Source organism: Meleagris gallopavo, chromosome 7 (assembly GCF_905368555.1).
Source record: "Meleagris gallopavo chromosome 7, MGAL_WU_HG_1.1, whole genome shotgun sequence".
NCBI lineage: Eukaryota > Metazoa > Chordata > Aves > Galliformes > Phasianidae > Meleagris > Meleagris gallopavo.
In genome coordinates, this window is record NC_139410.1 from 35,614,323 (window position 1) to 35,632,872 (window position 18,550).

At 46.0% G+C, this 18,550-nt stretch overlaps 1 protein-coding gene across 7 annotated transcripts in view; it reads right to left on the reverse strand.

Moving 5' to 3' along the window:
- NR4A2 (nuclear receptor subfamily 4 group A member 2) overlaps positions 1-18,550 on the reverse strand; it is a 169,642-nt gene that overhangs the window by 82,196 nt on the left and 68,896 nt on the right. The window contains exon 9 of one of the 7 annotated variants that reach the window (XM_085228040.1): positions 3,570-3,673. The exons of the other annotated variants lie outside the window; for them this stretch is intronic. The gene's annotated coding sequence lies outside the window, so the exon portion shown is untranslated. The remainder of the gene's footprint in view (positions 1-3,569; positions 3,674-18,550) is intronic. 7 annotated transcript variants of the gene reach the window in all.

Genomic DNA, 18,550 nt, shown 5'->3' on the forward strand with positions numbered 1-18,550 from the left:
CTTATTCATTTTTTCTGCTTGATATTAATGAAGCTATTTGCTCGCCTTCTCATCATTAGCAATGATGCAAGTCCAAAATCACAGTCCAAAAACGTACCAAGAATTAGTCTGAGAGTGGGAAAAGCATCATTCTGCTGAAGGTAATGCAAAAAACGGGGTTAACTTGGCTATATTAACAAAGCAGAAAAAAAATCATCAACAAAAGACTGATGACTGGCTAATAATGAAAAGACAAAAGAGCTGACCTGATGAAAGACTGCATTTTCATCTGGCTTTAAAACCAAATTTTACACTTTCACTATCTAATTCCAGAAGAAAAGTGCAGATGATAAAAAACAGAGGCACTCCCATCCCACCAGCAGCCCATGAGCACAGCCCAGCCTGCAGCTAGCCCTGCCCCAGTGCTGGGAGTGCAGATCCACAGCTCTCCTCTCCCACCACCCGTTTTCTGGACCCCGTTTCTAATTGTATCTGCTCTTCCTCCCGAGCTTCTGCTTTAGATGCCTGCATGGCACTGATAAAGCAGCACCACATGGAAATAATTTCTTTCTCACAAGGAGAGGATTCTTGCAGATTTTTCTTTCCAACACATACTCCAAGTTTTTTGGTGCACCGCAGCCTGATTTTATGGAAGAACGGCGTGTACTCCTTGCAGCATCCACAACTCCAAAACCACCATTCCAATGGAGAGCCTTCCAATGTCTGTGAAGGATGCAGAGGGGAGGATGCTGCTCCAGGGAGGACAGAAGGGAGAGCCTTTGTGCGGACTGTCAGCATTACCATTGGGCCAGAGGCTCCGAAAGCAGAGCAAGCCCTTAGCTCAAAGCACTGCTTCCCACATGGGCTAACACATCAGCACCACGCAAGCACAGCAAAGCACAGGAGGAGACCATATTTATAGTCGTAGAATCACAGAATCTCCAAGGTTGGAAAAGTCCAACCCCACCTCCCCGTGCCCACATCCCTCAGTGCCACATCCCCACAGCTCTGGGACACCACCACCAGGGATGGTGACCCCCACTCCCTGGGCAGCTGTGCCACTGCCTGACTGCTCTTTGGAGAAGAAATGCTTCCTAATACCCAACCTGAGCCTCTTCCAGCACAACTCACAGCCACCACCTCTCCACCTATTGCTCTCATCCCAGCCTACCCTTCTGTCCCTAATTTTCACTGTCAACTGGTTCATATTTTGATGCCCAAGACTCGATTACCATTATCATTACTTTACTTCGCGTCACCGCGAATGCTAAGAAATGAGAGAAAATGAGACTCAACCAGTGAGCCCCCCCCACCCAGTCGTGGCGGGGCAGAGACTCAGCGGTCTTTGCCCATTGCAGAGGAAAATGGCACGCGTTGCTTTTTCTCTGGCTGCACAGCAGACGGAGGCGTGAAGGAAACTCGTCACTGGCTCCGAACCAAGCGCCCGCAGCGAGCTAAAGGCAGCTTTCACCAGCAAGGGGAGAGAGGAGAAAACAGCACTTGTTGGTCACAGGAGAGGGGGAGCCGAAGGCCAGAGGGCAAATTCCACTTGCAACATGCAACATATTTTTGTGGGCTGAATCCATTCCCTGACCGTCAGAAGGGCTTCGGCTGCAGAGAGCGGCACGCGGCACCGGAGTCAGCAAGTAGGTGTGGGAGCAGAGAGCTGGAAATGCACGGAACAATGAGCTGATGAGTAACGAGAATGCACCGCGCTGCCTTGCTTCACGTCGGTGCTGGGTGTGCTGTCCCGCGCCGGGAAAGAGACTTCTCATTTTTCCCTTTGTTTGCTCGGGCACGTGGGAAGGGAAGCAGGCTGGGATGGAGGGCAGGCTCACAAATGGGTTTGTTTATTGCATTTTTGTGGTATTGTTTTGCTTATTGTTTAGAAGAAATACTTTATAAAAAAAGTCATAGAGACAGAAAAGGGGAATTGTTAGCGAGAAACCACAGGCACCAAAGTTCTTGGTGCTTCCAAGGCGTCTGGCATACAAAGGCTGCAAAATCCCTCACAAACTGATAAGCACTACCTGTTTTATAGTGCTGATGCACACGAAGATTAAGAGACTTTCCAAGTGTTTGGTAGGGGCAAAACCAGCAGTATGCCGCAGACTTCAAGTGCTTCTCTGCACATATTTGATAACATTTACTTCCTAAACAAATTAAATCTGATATTAAAAAAAAAAACACCAACATGCACACAACTTTTCCTGCCCTCAATTTAACTTTTTCTTACACTTCAAAGAAAATAACACACAGCCTGTCCTCAACAGCACTGCAAAACGTGAACTAAATTTACTCAGAGGGTGGTGAGGCAGTGGAACAGGTTGCCCAAGGAGGCTGTGGATGCCCCATCCCTGCAGGCATTCAAGGCCAGGCTGGATGTGGCTCTGGGCAGCCTGGGCTGCTGGTTGGCGACCTGCACACAGCAGGGGGTTGGAACTGGATGAGCACTGTGGGCCTTTGCAACCCAGGCCATTCTGTGATTCATTCTATGAAATTCACCAGCATGCCTTCATTGAATGACTCTGAAGAACCTCCCATCTGACAGTTCCATTTTCTATGAGATTTTTTATCTTTGTGTTTTTCTTTGGAAAACCATAGGAAAGGAAGGGAAACACCATTCATGAAAGAAAACAGTCCACAAGACAGAGTGGAACTGATAGAAATGGAATAACCTGAGTTGGAAGGGACTCACGTGGATCATTGAGTGCAACATAGAACTGGCTTGTAGTTTTGTTAAATCTGGTACTCTAGCACCAGATACGCTGTTTGAAAACATCAGAACACACGCACTGGAGAAGGAACAAGTCTTTGTTGCCGTTGCTATTCTGTTGCATATTTAAGGCAAGATCTCAGCATCTATTTTACACGTGGTCAAAGGGAGCTCCTCTACAATTAAATTTAGCTGAGCAGTTTTGTTCACGTGCCGTGCTGTCGTGGTAAAACAAAATGCATCGAGGGGCAGGTGGTTTGCATTAAGGGGCAATAATGCAAAGAGGTGTCTGTGGGCATCCAGAGGGCTGCAGCCTGAAACCTCAGCAGCAGCAAAGCTGCATTGCTCCCCACTCAGCCGCAGCACCACCCCCGGGCTCGCGCCTCCCCACGCTGGGCAGCCTGCCTCCAGACTACCAGACAGTGTTTGACAAAGTTCCACATCACAGATTAAGGTCTTTGTGCAGAGATTGAGGTCTACAGAAAGAAAGGAAGCGGAATAGACAGAAATGTAACATAAAATGGATTGACATCGGCTAAAGGGCAGAGCGGGGAGGGAGACAGCCATAAACACAAACTTTTCTTTAGGGGAGAAGCAAGCAGAAAGACGTTATTCGGCATGAAGAGTCCCGCAGTGTGTCATTTAAGCAGAAGGCACAGAAAGTAAACACAAACTGATAGCAACCAGCGAAACCTACAGCCACTAAATCACTGCGAGACCAATGGTGGGCCCGTTGGAGGCCCTGTTCTGCCAATTAACTGAGTGGAAAATATTCATCAACAGCATTTGTCACATAAAAAACAACGCAGCTGCCTGTAGGAGGTTGATTGTTAGACCAGGCTGGGTGCTGCACAAAGCAGGAGCTGGAACGTACCTGGTGCTGCAGGTGTCCTTGGGGCACATCTGCACGGTGCCCATCACCCGACGTCTGGGGGCAGGGCAGAAGGGACTCCAGCATGAGTTTAGACCAAGAAGCAGCTGGCAGATATTAGAAAATAAACATTATAAGCTTTGTGAGCAGAATGCAGAACAAGCTTACCCCAGTGTGAAGGTGAGCACAATGCAGAAAGCTGTACAGCACGGCAGTCACGCTCAGCTGCAAACTCACCTGGATGTGCTTTACTTATTTCAGTTTGCACTGTTTTCTGGGGCACCACATCAACATATATTGAGGTTGTAACTCAACACACCATTACAAATAAATTTAGCTCTACCCAGCATTTTTAATCTGATCACAGTTTTTAAATGTTCTTACAAGAACACGATCTGTGCAGTGGATTATGTGCAAGCAATTTGTTTGTTTTTCCTTCTTCTCCTAAAAGCTCCTTCTGCAAAACACAGCACACTAAGCGCACGTGCTTTATTTTACAATCTAGAATAATTTTGGTGTCCAATATGCACTTTTAAATGTGTGTTATCCCTTAAAAGTACCGCGGATCACTATAACGAGATCATATCTCCCACCACTGCACAAGGAGCAGGCAAAATTTCAGTCCCAAAACAGAGGAGCTTCCCGCCTTCATGAATACTTCCATTATGTCCATACGTTGTAGCTTCTAGCTTTTAAAAAACCCTCGAAACCCTTGAAAGCTTATTTATATTTTTCTATTCTTGCTCTAGCAATTAATGCGATGGCTTTGGAGGAGGATCTGTGATTTTATGCAAGCAGAGCGAGTACAAATTGTAAGCTTTTATTTATATCCCACACAGATATCATTAGAGCACATGCGCACACAGACACGTATATCCATAGAAATGGGTCTGCCTCTATATGTATATCTATATGTATAAATGTATGCATGTTGAGAGCTGATCCATCATCTCTGCTATTTTTTTTTAATTTAATCTTGTTTTTAAATGATTAGATATATAATCAGATACAATTTAACCATTTTGCTAACACACGGACATGAGTTCTATCAGTTATACACAAATACAGGATCTATAAAAGATGGAGAGGGAATATTTCCAAATTTGGCAATCATCGTACAAGGCTTGGAAGAAAAAAAAAAAAAAAAGGATTATTGCCTTTAAAAGTTTTAAAAATAAAACCCCTTTACTTGTATCTAATGTGAGCAAACACCCACTTGGTGTGAGCGTTTAGAAGGATGCTACAGATGGGTAAAAATAAGGAGAAAAAAAAGAAAAGCAGTGAAAAGTATCTTCTTTCATAAATCCTGGCAGTAATTGCACAAGAGCTGTGCCCATAGCAGCGAGGGAGCATGAATCCTTTGTCGTCAGAGCCGTGGCTCTTCACACCCGGACACCCCACTAATTCTGCCTTAACAGATCATATTAAAGCTTGGCAAGCCCACCAGGCTTTTAACGTTATCAGGTCAAGCACGCACCCACTTCTGCCTCTGAAACCTACAATAAAAATAATACTTTGCACTTCTGTGGAGCCTTTCATCTGCAGATCTTAAGGTGCTTTGCAGATACTGCATAATTAAGCCTCGAACCATTCCACGAGTTGGGTGATGGAAATGTTTAACAGTAACACACAGCAGCAGTGCTACCAGCTTAGGACCGAAGCCAAGAGTTATTTCCTTGTCAGGGGAAAGCAGGGAAGGTTCGGACAGACAACACTGTTGTCCAGACCAGAAGCACGTTCCCTTTGTTTCAGAATGCCTGCAGAGATGGAGCTGGTCGAGCTGGTCTCAGTGCTCACCTCCATGGTTCCTGCTGCATCCCCACACACATGGGCTAGAGGGGGCTGAGCCAAGCACCGGTATCAAAACTAACCCAGAACTAAGCAGAAAACAAACCAAAACCCAGTTATCTCTGAGGGTACCCAGACACGAACACAGCTTACATTGACGGTGGTCAAGAGGAGCAGCAGCAGGTCAGAAAAAATAAACGTCCCCAGTGCACAAGGAGTCACACAGCCTGCAACACCTACCCAGAGGTTTCAGTCTTCAGCCTTACACAGGGAGGCTTTGTAAGCTCCCTCCCTGGAAGCACTCAAGGCCAGGCTGGATGGGGCTGTGAGCAACCTGGGCTATGGGAGGTGTCCCTGCCTGTAGCAGGGGGCTGGAACGAGATGATCTCAAAGGTCCCTTCTGACCCAAACCGCTCCGTGATTCAGGAGCAGGGACTCCCTTTGCTTCAGCACAGGCTCTCAGGGAGTGTTTCCCCTCTGCCTGTGACACCAGAGCTCGGATTCTGAGAGGGTGTGGGGTGGAAGCATCCCTGGGCTGAGCACATGCTGGCAGCCTGCACAGAGTTCCAGGTACCCAGTGTTCAGCCAGCACAGAGCATCCTTGCACAGCACTCTTGCTTTTGCTTTAACAAAAGCACACATAAATAAATAGAAGTTCTTATCCAACAGGACAACTTCTAAAGCATTTGTTTTTGTAGAATGGTTTTTCCCTGCATACAAGCTGAGTGATGTGCACACAAAGCAATGGCAGGAACTTGCATAGACTTCCCTTGCATTTCACAGCTGGATTCGGATGGGCGTAAGTCACTGTAACTTCACCGTAATCAAGAAAGCTAGAAGAACTTTGGGACTTCACGTTCCTTATTTATGCTCAGTCAGTATTTCCCAAATACCACTATTTCCAATTAGGAACCACATGTGAGCAGACAAGCTGGGCTTCCCAAACACAGCGGAGTGCGGAAGGAATTCTCAGGGTGGGCGCTGAGCAGAACTCACCCCTGCTCCAGCATCTGGCATGGAGTGACTGAGAGACCCTCTGGGCCCTCACGTTCATTTAAAGCATCCCTTTGATTTTTAATCTAACTGACAGCGCATTTGATAGCAGCCCTGCTCCCTCCTTGTTTCCTCGGGAGTCTCAGAATTTAAACAAAAAGTATGACTGCTCACTTCGTGAATCTTTTAAGAAGATGTTGGCATATGTCAGCGGGCCCACGCCAGCATCCACAACACGCGTGGCATTCGCTGCTGTCTTAATACAGTCATGCTCTCCAAAGTATTTGCTTAATCTTCCTAATCTTTTGCTGATGTTTAAGGCTACGTGGCTTACATTAAAAACATATTCTACACCTTACAGGGAAGGGAAAGTAGAGCTGAGCATTTTTTAACAGTTCCATGATTGTCACCTGCAGAAGGAAGGAAGACCAGGAAAAGCACTGCTGTTGAATGGAGCAGATCTGCTGGCAAAGGAAACAACTGTGGCAATCAATGCCCCAACCATCAAACCTGGTGGATCTTCACATGATTTTATCTCTCTTTTTTTTTTTTTTTAGCTTGTTTTTAGCACAGGGCTGAATATGTATTTCAAATAATAATAATAATAATAATAGGATGAGAAAATAAATGTCTTATCTCTAACAGCAAAAACCAGCATCTCCAGTCAGCAACCAGCAGCTCCTCCACCAAAATGCAGGGTACAATGAGAAAAGCAGACAGCGTTATAAGAAAACTAATAAAAGTTGGGCTCATTTCAGGTGAACCTAACCAGGTGGCTGCAGTTATCCTGACCTCACACTGGAGTGAAAGAAATAAAAACCTTCACATCGCAATGCTGAGTTGGAGCCAGGCTACAGAATTTGGCCCATGCCTACCTGAAAGCCAACATTACCACTGTTCGTGTCAGACATCTCAGGGAAGAGGGCAGCCCGACACCACGGAAGGGATCTGCAAATACATTCAGCTCAGAGCATGTCTATTTTCAACAATGAAGTTGTAACACAGAGAGCTTGATCCGAAATAGGATGTTTGCCTAATAAGAGGCATTTTTCTCCAGTAAAAGCCCCTGTTAGAGCCACTTTGCTTTGTTAACTTTCATAGCATGTATCCTCACTATAGCCTTCAACACCTGAAAAATTAGTGGAAGAATTTGACTGATTATAGAGGTTGTTTTCCTTGTTCCACTGCTTGTTCTAAAAGGGATACTCAGCAGAACTTGCATTTTTTTTTTTTCATTTTGTGCTGTCTGCATGAGTAATTACCTCCCTGATTTCTGAGATGCAATTGAGTAGCTTCCACATTAGAAAAATCCAAAGATTGATAGAGCCATCTCTCCTAAAGGATTAGTTTGCCGCTGTAATTCCACTGAGTAGGTCATTCAAATAGCAAAATGCTACAAAGTTTAATTTCTCCTGTTTGTAAAAGCCAGGTATTGATACCTATTTAAAGGAATGTGAAAAGGGCTGGTTAGCCTTTGGAGGGGAAGAGCGTTTTCCCATTCCTGCAGCGGCCGCAGAAGGGCAGGGGGAGGAGAAAGGTGCTGGCACTGCAGAACGCAGCAGCGCGGGGCTGGAGATGTGCTGGGAGGGTGGGAAAGGACAGCACAAAGGTTTGGAGGAGCGGTGCAGCCGCCTCCAGGCGCGGGTGCAGGTTTCCCCCCTGGTTTGAAGGGCAAGTTAGCTGTCTGGCTACCCTGGGGGTGTCAAGGGGATGGAGGGCAAAGCGGCAGCTCACCTGGAGCCCTACAAGAGGAGCAGAGCAGTGCCTGATGGACGGCTCACAGAGCACTTTAGGAGGTTTCACGTGCAGGGAATTGGGCCCTACTCCATTCAGGACTGTGTAAAGGTCACAAAATGGGGAGAAAGGCCAGTATCAGCCAACCTGGTGTGGCAACGCGACCTCTATCCAAAGCATTTAATGTGGATCAGGAACACCGCAACAGTCTGCATCCGTGCTTTCCAGATTATTTAATAGATAACATTCATATATCGGGTAATTCAATTATGGGACAACCATTCTGGGAATGGTTTGGAAAGCTTGCAGTGTTAGAATAAAAGAAAACATTTTCCAAATATTCAGACAATGATGGAAGATCTAATGGAGAATTAAGGCAGAATTCATCAAAGCACCACAAGCATAACCACAAGTGGGGCAGACTGGAGCAGCAATTCTGATGAATATTTGTGCCAACATCATTTTTTCTTCTAAAGCGTTGCCGACTTCCTCTACAACTTTAAGAAATAAAAGCAAAAAATTTAAAAATATATATGTGAAATATTTTGTTTTTCATTTAGACAATCACAAATATGTCAATCTCCTACATTCACCGGAACAGGTTGCCCAAGGAGGCTGTGGATGCCCCATCCCTGCAGGCATTCAAGGCCAGGCTGGATGTGGCTCTGGGCAGCCTGGGCTGCTGGTTGGTGACCTGCACACAGCAGGGGGTTGGAACTGGATGAGCATTGTGCTCCTTTGCAGCCCAGGCCATGCTAAGATTCTACGAAATGCCTGCATTACATCCTGAGTTCCCAGTGTGAAATTGGAGGTGTCCTCATGTTGAGGTGCATTTCCCAGAAGAACGATGCCTGGAAATGACTTTAAAAATCTTGGTCTGTGCAGTTGTGATGTTCTGTCTCCATCTGAGCTCACAGAACTCCACGTTAGTACTTCAACTGGCCGCTTCCAGGTGATGAAATACAGAACATGAGCCACCATGCTGGTCAGCGGGTGCTGGGGCAGTGTGCTATCTATGTTGGTTCTGCAACGCTCCTCTCCCTGAGGCTGCGTTAGGCCCCAGTCCTGGCTTCTCACCCACACACCCAATCACACCTCGCTTTGCTGTACAGTCACTTGGAGGTGTCACCCAGTAGGATGCCCGCAGTATTTATTATTTTCTTTCCTAGCTTTCTCCAGATGTTTAGCTACAGGGTAGTATTAGGGAATAGATGAGTGCAGCTGGTTAGGAGACGCTGTGCTAAATAAGCAGAGCATCTGTGGTTTGTCTAGGGAGGCTGGATTTCAATTAATTAACCGTGCACCTAACCTGCAAAGATCTTTTGCATTTCAGTTAAACAGACTTCAGAGCAGAGCCGTGATCCGTTCTTGCCTTTTCAAATAGCTGCTACATCCTCACCTGGCACAAATCATTGGGCCTCTCCTGCCATCAGCAGAGATGAGTTTACACCAGACAAGGATATGGATCATGACAGAGAAATAGGCTTTTGATGTTTAAACTATTTATAAACTAACTTTTGATGTTAAACTATTTAGATGTAGTTTATCCAAAAATAAAACGTTTATTTAGTTGAAAAGGAGGAAAAAAATTAATCATTTCATTAATTTTTTTCCCCTGGGACCATCATAAGCTGCATCTTCATAGAATGACCTGGGTTGAAAAGGCCCACAATGCTCATCCAGTCCCAACCCCCTGCTGTGTGCAGGTCACCAACCAGCAGCCCAGGCTGCCCAGAGCCACATCCAGCCTGGCCTTGAATGCCTGCAGGGATGGGGCATCCACAGCCTCCTTGGGCAACCTGTTCCAGTGCCTCACCACCCTCTGGCTCAAAAACTTCCTCCTAATATCCAACCAAACCTCCCCTGTCTCAGTTTAAAGCCATTCCCCTTGTCCTATCACTATGCTATTTATAAAAAGGTGGAGAGTTCACATGCAAATGCACACATGGACGAAATGTGAAGGCAACAGCCCAGCTCACAGCATCTTATTCTGGGTACAACCCATCCAGGAGCCCAGCACATTGGTACCTCAGTCACTTGAGGAGGAAAGCCACGAGAAGAGCAGGAGTCAATCTGTGCATTTCACGCACCATATTTACGTGGCATGGAATATCAGATTTCTTAATGCAGAGGACTACTACAGCTGTTTGATGCTAAGGGGTGAGCACGTGGTGTTACCTTGAAAAAGGCTATGAGAATTTTGCCTCTCTGCCCATTGCAGGATTGGGTTCTGACCGACATGGTTTGCTCGGTGCCAGCTCAGCACCCACAGTACATTAGCTGTGGTTCCTCCTAGGCTGAATAAAATTCACAGTTCACACATTCCACACGTCACTAGAAAAGTGCCTAGTTTTATAAGAGGATAAATAGCCAAAAGACAGAGCACAATTGATTAAATAAGCTCCTCTTTGCAACACTAACTCAGGGACTTGCTATCTCGGCATCTGCTACCATGACACCAACGGTACTTGAGAGATTGGCAAGTGGTCAGAAGGCATCATTATAAAAAGGAAAAGAGATGAAATCGGAAAACCTCTCTATCAATCTGCCAAGCTGTCAGGGATGCTTGTTCTGAAACAATTCCCCGTGTTTCCAATAAATTATGTCAGAACTGGATGAAAGGCATAGACAGGGAGTCTGGAGACAGCCACCTCTGTTCAAACAATCTGGAGTAAATCTAACATCGCTCCCAGATGACGGCAGGACTGGCACCATGAATTTGGGATGGCTGACGTGCCTGCACAGAACCCGAGGGCAGAGGGCTGCCCAGCCCTGGGTGCAGTCCCCCCCCAACCCAGGAAACCCCTCAGCTCTCACCCAAAGGTTGGGCTCTGCATTTCAAACTGATAACGCCTGATGAAAGGGTAGCGTTTGTCAAAGCACCAGTTTAGCTGTAAGTTCAGCATCCAACCTATGCACCAATAAATACACTACAGCACACCCTGTGGTCCGTAACTCATAAACACTGACAACTCCCATCACCCACCCCATCCTCAGCAAAACCAATGGAAAGCAATCCCGTGGCTCTGGTTCTAGAGCACATACTGAAACGGCTCAGCATCCACCCCACCTGCAGGACCTCAGCCATCCTCCCTGCCCAGCTTCATCCTTCCAGCACACCATGCACACGGACACCCTGCGAGCTCCCCCTGCCCCTCTCTGATCCGTGCACCTTCCTGCTTCAAGGGCTGAGGGCAGCTTTGGCCAGGAAGATTTTCTTCTTATGTATTGGTGAGTGCTTAGCACGATGAATGACAATGAATTAATATTCTTTCTTCACTTTATATTTCATTAAATAATAAAAAACACTCACATGGTGTGTCTTCATTCTCCATTCTTTAGCCTCTCCTGCTGCTTCTCCTCTTCTTATGAGTTTCACTCTTCCAAAACTCCACACATTGCACTCGTTTCCTAAATCCCAGAGTACAGCAGCATTTCCCTGCATGAGTGCCTTCCCCTGCCTGCCTTCCAGACAGCACCTCTGACTGCTTAGTTCCTGCTGCTCCTCTTAGCAGATCTTTTTGTGGCATTCCAATTAGATTCCTTGTTTACCTTAAGGAAAAAAAACAAACTACCACTCGTATGCTGTTAAAATCACTAAGACACCTGTGCTGGTTTAATAATTGGTACATGGAATTTTTCGTATTTATATTAGAAGCGTTTAAGATGTTTAGACAGAGTTGTTCACAGACAGCATTGCAATAGAGTCCCCGTGGTGTCAACTGGAGATAAAAAAACACCCACAGCACTCAGAGCCTGAGAATGCCCTACGTAAGTAAATACAAACCCTGTTTGGCATTATCTGGAATACATAAACGAATGTAATTGGGTAGATATCTGTTTCTGAATCTGCAACTCATTCTCTGTAACACGGGTTAAGCAGCGGTTGTTTAGAGGTGACAGGAAAGCATAATTGAAAATTGAGCTAATCAGAGATTCCTGTGCTGAATTACCTCCCCAGCAAGCAATGAGCGTGGGAGGAAGAGGGGGACAAAGCAGAGCACTGCTTGCTTGCTCTCACACTGCAATGCTCCCTTCCCCGAGAGTCTCCCGTAAGACATCAGAGAAATAACAGGAAAGCCCATCTTGTAAATCATCAGCCAAAAGAAAGCTGGGAGATGATTAAAGGAAAATTAAAAGCCACCACGTTTGTTTTATGCAGCTACATTTCCAAATGTTAACTATCACCAACCTCAGTTTGTCATCAGATGATAACATCCCAACGGCTATGGCCAACGTCTATGTGGTTTTAAATCTCCCTGTACCAGCTTTGCTGTTATGTCACCTTTGCATCGGGGTGCCAATGGGGACAGACCCATGCGGTTCAGGGAAGACTTAGCACTGCTGCACACTGCCCAATTCCCTACATCTCAGTGTGCAGGCATCTCCAAGGCCCCACCTGCTCACCTTCTCCTTTACTTCATGCCCTGACGCTCCTTTTCCAAGCATTCACCAAAAGCCCTGGCTGGAGACAAGCCACTTAGGGAACACCGATCTGTGGTGTGGTACAAAGGGCATGGCACGGTACATCCAGGCACTGAGCAGCTGGACACAGCTGAGTTTGGGGGGAGAAGGCAGCTAGCAGGTGAGATCCCAGAGAGGGGAAAATAGAAACGACAGCCAGCTGAGTTAGCTGACTGCAGAGTGACCCGGAGCTAACGCTGGTGCCCACTCACCCAATGGCCCCAGTGCTTCCTGCCCCCTTGCTTGGGTGCAGAGAAGAGCAGAAGCCACAGGTTGCTGTTTACCAGGCACCATAGCAACTTCCAAGACCATTAGCTGCAATCACAGCCTGCTCCACTACCTGACTGAAGGGCTGGATGTGTGATATTTAGTCTGACCTATAAAAATATCTCTGGAGCAACCTGCGTGCATAAGTGTCACATCAAATGTTTGTCATACAAGGGATGTGACACCAGGCACCTGATGGAGCATCACTGCAAGGGAAAGGGACCTGCCCCTGCAGGAGGCTTACAGCACTCATCTCAGGTACGACAAAAATCAGCTGCTGACAGCAGGCGCAGACTGTGACAAACAGATCCCGCTCTCCTCCTTACTTACGGGATCCTACACTCTCCATCACCAAGTCATTCCATTAGAGACGCACTTCATTACATGCACCGACCCAGAGCTCTCCTTAAATGCCACAGAAGATGGCAAAATGCTGCCAGATGGAAACAGCACGAGGACAGAACTCAGGATGTGGGGATGGGTGATGTGTCCGGGTGCCCTGGGCTGGCTGCGGCACAGCTGTGGGCAGTGATGGGCAGCTCAGGCAACGGTCACTCCTGTCCAACAGACACAAAGAGCATAGAGATGTCCTCTGAAAGTTATCTGTCAGGGCTGAGCTCCAAATACCCGAGCCGGCATTTAGCTAGCTAGAACAAGAGACTGCCGTGCTCACATCTCTCAGCATAAAATTACAGAATCATATGGGACCTCTTGGGATCATCAAGTTCATCCTTGTGCTAAAGCAGGTTCCCTACAGCAGCTTGCAAAGAATGCGCTCCTAACAATTAACACCTCTGTCACTCCTGCAGCCACCTGATCATCATCTGTCTGCTGTGCACTCTGTAAGCTCACTGTTAGTATCCTCAGACCGTGCTGCTTTGCAAACAGGTTGGAGCCAGGCTGCAAAGGAGCCCTGCTGAAAGCTGTGGCTGTGAGCTGGTGGCTCTGCTGGCAGCTCTCAGTGTGCTCATATGGATCCAGGCCTGCTGCAGAACCCCACACAGCATTAAGGCCATGGATGTTTGTGACAGTGCACCACTGTAACACCTGCAAGGAGAGTTAAAATAACTGGAAGAAGCTGCGTACGTTTACCATATTATAACTATCACATAAATATTGTCATTTTTGCTGTAAAATCCCCACGTCATTGATATACACACAGTCACTTCACAGAAACAGCTCCAGGGTACAGCAAACTGCTCTCCCCCAAACTCAAAAATCCTTTCGGTTTTCTTCTTCTTAAAACAGATAACGACCTCAAGATCCACTGCTTCATTAGTACTAAAGCACGCCCTGAATTACATCTCATCAGTTACAGAGGCTGCTGCAAAATCAAAACACAGTGGCTGCAATATTGCACCCTCCTATGATGGCAACCTGTCTGTACACCTGCTTCATTTTCTGAAAGCTGCTATGTAAAAGGAGATGCTGGAGTCTGCTGGCACAAGGCTCAGAATAAGGCTGCTGATTACAGTGGCTGAAACAGTCACTGAGGAGTATTGGTTCTGTCCAGTTCAAGCTTTGACATCCTCCAGATGCTTCCTTTAAGAAATAGGGCTTTAATCATAGAATGGTTGGGTTGGAAGGGACCTCAAGGATCACAAAGCTCCAACCCCCTGCCACATGCAGGGCCACCAACCTCCACACTGCGTAGCAACCCAGGCTGCCCAGGGTCCCATCCCACCTGGCCTTGAACACCTCCAGGGATGGACGGGGATCCACAGCCTCTCTGGGCAGCTGTTCCAGCACCTCACCACTCTCATAGCAAAGAAAGCAAAGGCGTACTTAATTTTTGCCAGCATTTTTGAAGGCCAAGCAATACTTGAATATGATATTCTTGCATAAGAATAGTTTCATCAAAAGAAACGATAGTATTTTCTGGGAGTCGTTATGGCCAACCAAAACAATTGAGATCATAGAGGGCTATTTCTTGAAGGAAAAAAAAAAACAACCAATGAAGATTCCTACTGTAGTAAATGTAGTACTGGGAAAGAAAGGGAAAACACACCACACGTTTTGTTTATCAGCAGTCCATATTTTTTTAAGATAACTTGCACCCTTTTACAACTACAAAATTCACTGGTCCTATAAACACTGCCATATAATCTTAAACACCTGTGGGAGAGACTGGAACATCTCATGGCCAAAGCAGCTCTGAATTCTTATAGCTCATAAATGATTTCTAAAAGATGAACTAAAAATATTCAAAACACGGAATGACTCGAGACAAACAACTCAGTACTAACGTGGCATTTTCACCCAAATTAGATTTAGGCTAAATAAACCCTGAGCTTTAATCACGACAGTAACACCTGAAACTTTCATCAGATTTAATGGTGGCTTGGTCTTTTTTCCATATCACCCAATTCACGTATCAAATTAATCTTTTACTTTATGGGATCAGGATAATTGTACCCTAGGAAAAGGACTGCAGAACACGTTTTCCTTCTGTTGTGTTTCTGTAGGTGAAAAGACAGAAAATATCCAACTTTAAAGGCTGGTCAGCCCTATTTCCATTTGTGAGACAAATCAGGTCCTGATGCCTCCTTCCCTTGCTTGCCCCACAGCAACGTGAATAGATGTTTTGTGCAGAAAGGAAGGAAACGTTCTGCTGCCCCTCCTACCCATCATGGAGCATTTAACACTGGTGTGCATGCCGTTCTCAAGGCCTGAGATGGCTAAGGAATCCTTTGCCATTTGAGAGTGGAAATAGAGAAGAGCTCAGCAATTCAGATGGTGGGAGCACAACTGAATGGCATCCTCTGCTATCAAATACCACATCAAAACGAATAAGGACCAAAAATTTCTAACCAACTGAAAAATGGGCAGTAGGCACTTCTACAGACTTCCCAGCAGGAGTAAGTTCTACATTACAATTCACACAACAACACTGCACAAACAGGCAATACCTGCTTTTTCCACCACTTTTTCCATCCAGTCTTGCATCTTGTAAGCATAACCTTATTCCACAGAAGGGCAGCTGCCTCTTACTGCAACACCACTTCAAAATAAAGGGTTGTACCCACACTGTGGACTCCTGGAAGAGCCACGGACAACACGCATCTCCAGCCCACTTCTCCCATGCCATTATCCCATTTGATCATTCACCCAGCACACACAACTAAAGAGCTCATGGTGCCCACGCTGTGCCGCACAGCCATGAAGCCACAGCTGGAGACAAGCCTGACAGAGGTTTTCATGGTGCACCACTGCTTGAAAATGCCACACAGAAGTGTCAAAAGACACCCAGTCATGGGGTGTCCACTAGATGCCAAGGAGCTGTGGAGGTGTTACATGCAGCACACGCTGATGGATTCGGTTCCCAAGCAGCCGGTCGCCTGGGTCAGGCTAAATAACGCAGGAAGTATCAAATATCTTTCTCACAGGTATTCACATATTAAAATGACAAACTGTAGGGATGACTGCTAGCCTGGAGACACCGCCGTTCCATTATTTAACGTCTTTTTTTTTTTTCAAAGTGCCTGAGATTTCTCTGTAAAAAAAAATAATGAACTTTACAAAATGTCACTTTTACTAACAGAAATTACGGCTTGAAGATGAATATTAAATATATATATATTTTTAAGTTCACTTAAATAATGCTAAGGTTGTGACACAAGCTGACAAAAGCTGGGAAATGCAGAGCCATAGCTGACACTGTCCCTAATTCGCACAGCGGCCAGGAAGGACAGCAGGGCAGGAGTGCATCTCCAGCCACGATCTGAAGCCTGCAGACTTTGATTTCTGTCATTTCATAACCATGACTTAATACATTTTAAAGAAATCTTTAATCCTTCTGTTTAGCAGAAGAAAATATTTTCACAGAAATTACCGTTTACTTTTAATGCTGCTTTTACACCCAAGTCGCAGGGGGCTCTTTTCCCCAGAGAAACTAGGAGCCAATAGTATTATCCATATACATGGATATTGGCCACAGGTATTATCCAAGATTTTATCTACAAAAACTGAATCCGTTACCACTCTTGGACTGAGCAAAACAAAAAGCTATGGAGAAGCAGCACAAGGGCACCCAGTGGGCAGCAAGTCCTGGGACCAGCACATGCTGAGCACAGCAATACGCTGGGGTGAATAACAACCACAGGCAGGGTTCTTCTTCCATCCAGGGGAAGGGAAAACTGGGATGTGAAGTGTTCACCCTGTACAGGAACTCATTATGCCCTAGAACTTAGATAACAGTAATAATGTGAGCAGATATATGACCATGACATTGCTACGCCTTTTGAAGGGTATAAAGCAATAAACAATAAAATCTCTCACAAATAATAGAATCATTGAATCGCAGAATCATTAAGGCTGGAAAAGACCTGTAAGATCATCAAACCCAGCCATCAACCCATCGTCACCAATACAACACAGTTCAAGAACTATGTGCAAGCTGAGCCCTTGCAGCAGCAGGGCTCAAGAAGTTAAACAAAACAACAGCAAACCAGCCATTCAACCGAAAGCAGTATTTTCCCAGTTATCCACTACCACTCACTCACCTCTTAAAAGTGAAAATAAACGATACATCTGATTCTTTATCAATTACATAGCCAAGATCCCTATCCCAAATCCACTTACTCTCCCTGCAGTGTTTACTTCACTCGGCAATTCTAATGGTTTTAATGGGATGCTGCACAATAACCTCAGCAGATTTTAGGATAGGATTCACAGATGATTCACTATGCCTCCACAAAGAGTGAAATAGAACCTATGCATTTGTAGCATCGTTAGTTTTTCCTTGTTCTAGTTTTACTATTTTCCCTCAAGTAATAAATCCCCCAGAAACATTAAACACTAACTGGAAATGTGGAATTTTCCGATTACGGATCTCCTCCCTCATCCCCTTGCTAAGTTGTCAGAGCATCTGGGGTTGGGGTGGTGCTTCAGTCAGAGCCAGCTCTGATAGGGAGAAGTGCTCCTGCTCAGCCTCACTGCTCCCGGGCTGTGCCAAAAAGCCTCAAACACAGCCGAGCCTTGCTGCACGCAAGCACTTGTTGCAGATATTGCTGCAGGAACGAGGTAGAATTAGAAGAAACGTTCATCACAACCTGAAAAAAGCTGGAGCTGCAAATGGAATTTTCTCCCACAGCACTTCAGAATCACATCAGTCAAACAGTTCTCCCAGTGCCAGTGGATGATAATAATTACAGGACAAAAATAATCAAAGACTGGCCTGGGTTGGAAGGGACCTCAAGGATCACGAAGCTCCAACCCCCCACCACAGGCAGGGTCACCAACCTCCACAGTTCACAGCCCAGGCTGCCCAGGGCCCCATTCAACCTGGCCTTGAACACCTCCAGGGATGGACGGGGATCCACAGCCTCTCTGGGCAGCTGTTCCAGCACCTCACCGCTCTCATAGCAAACAACTTCCCCCTGACATCCAACCTCAATCTTCCCTCCCTCAACTTCAAACCATTTCCCCTTGTCCTGCTGTTATCTACCCTTTCAAAGAGTTGACTCCCCTCCTGTTTGTAGGCTCAATTTAGGTACCTGGAAGACTGCAATGAAGTAACCCCACAGCCTTCTCTTCTCCAGGCTGAACATACAGCCATATATGACAATATTTGATACTTCACCCAGTGCTAAAATCCAGGTATGCTTGCACTGATCTCCTGGAACCCCATAAAAATACGAGACTTAATTGAAACTTCTGCACTTGCAATCTCAGGATAACAAAACTACAGCATGTAAAACCTTTGTGCTGCTGTTGCTTATTGATTCTCAGTAACATGC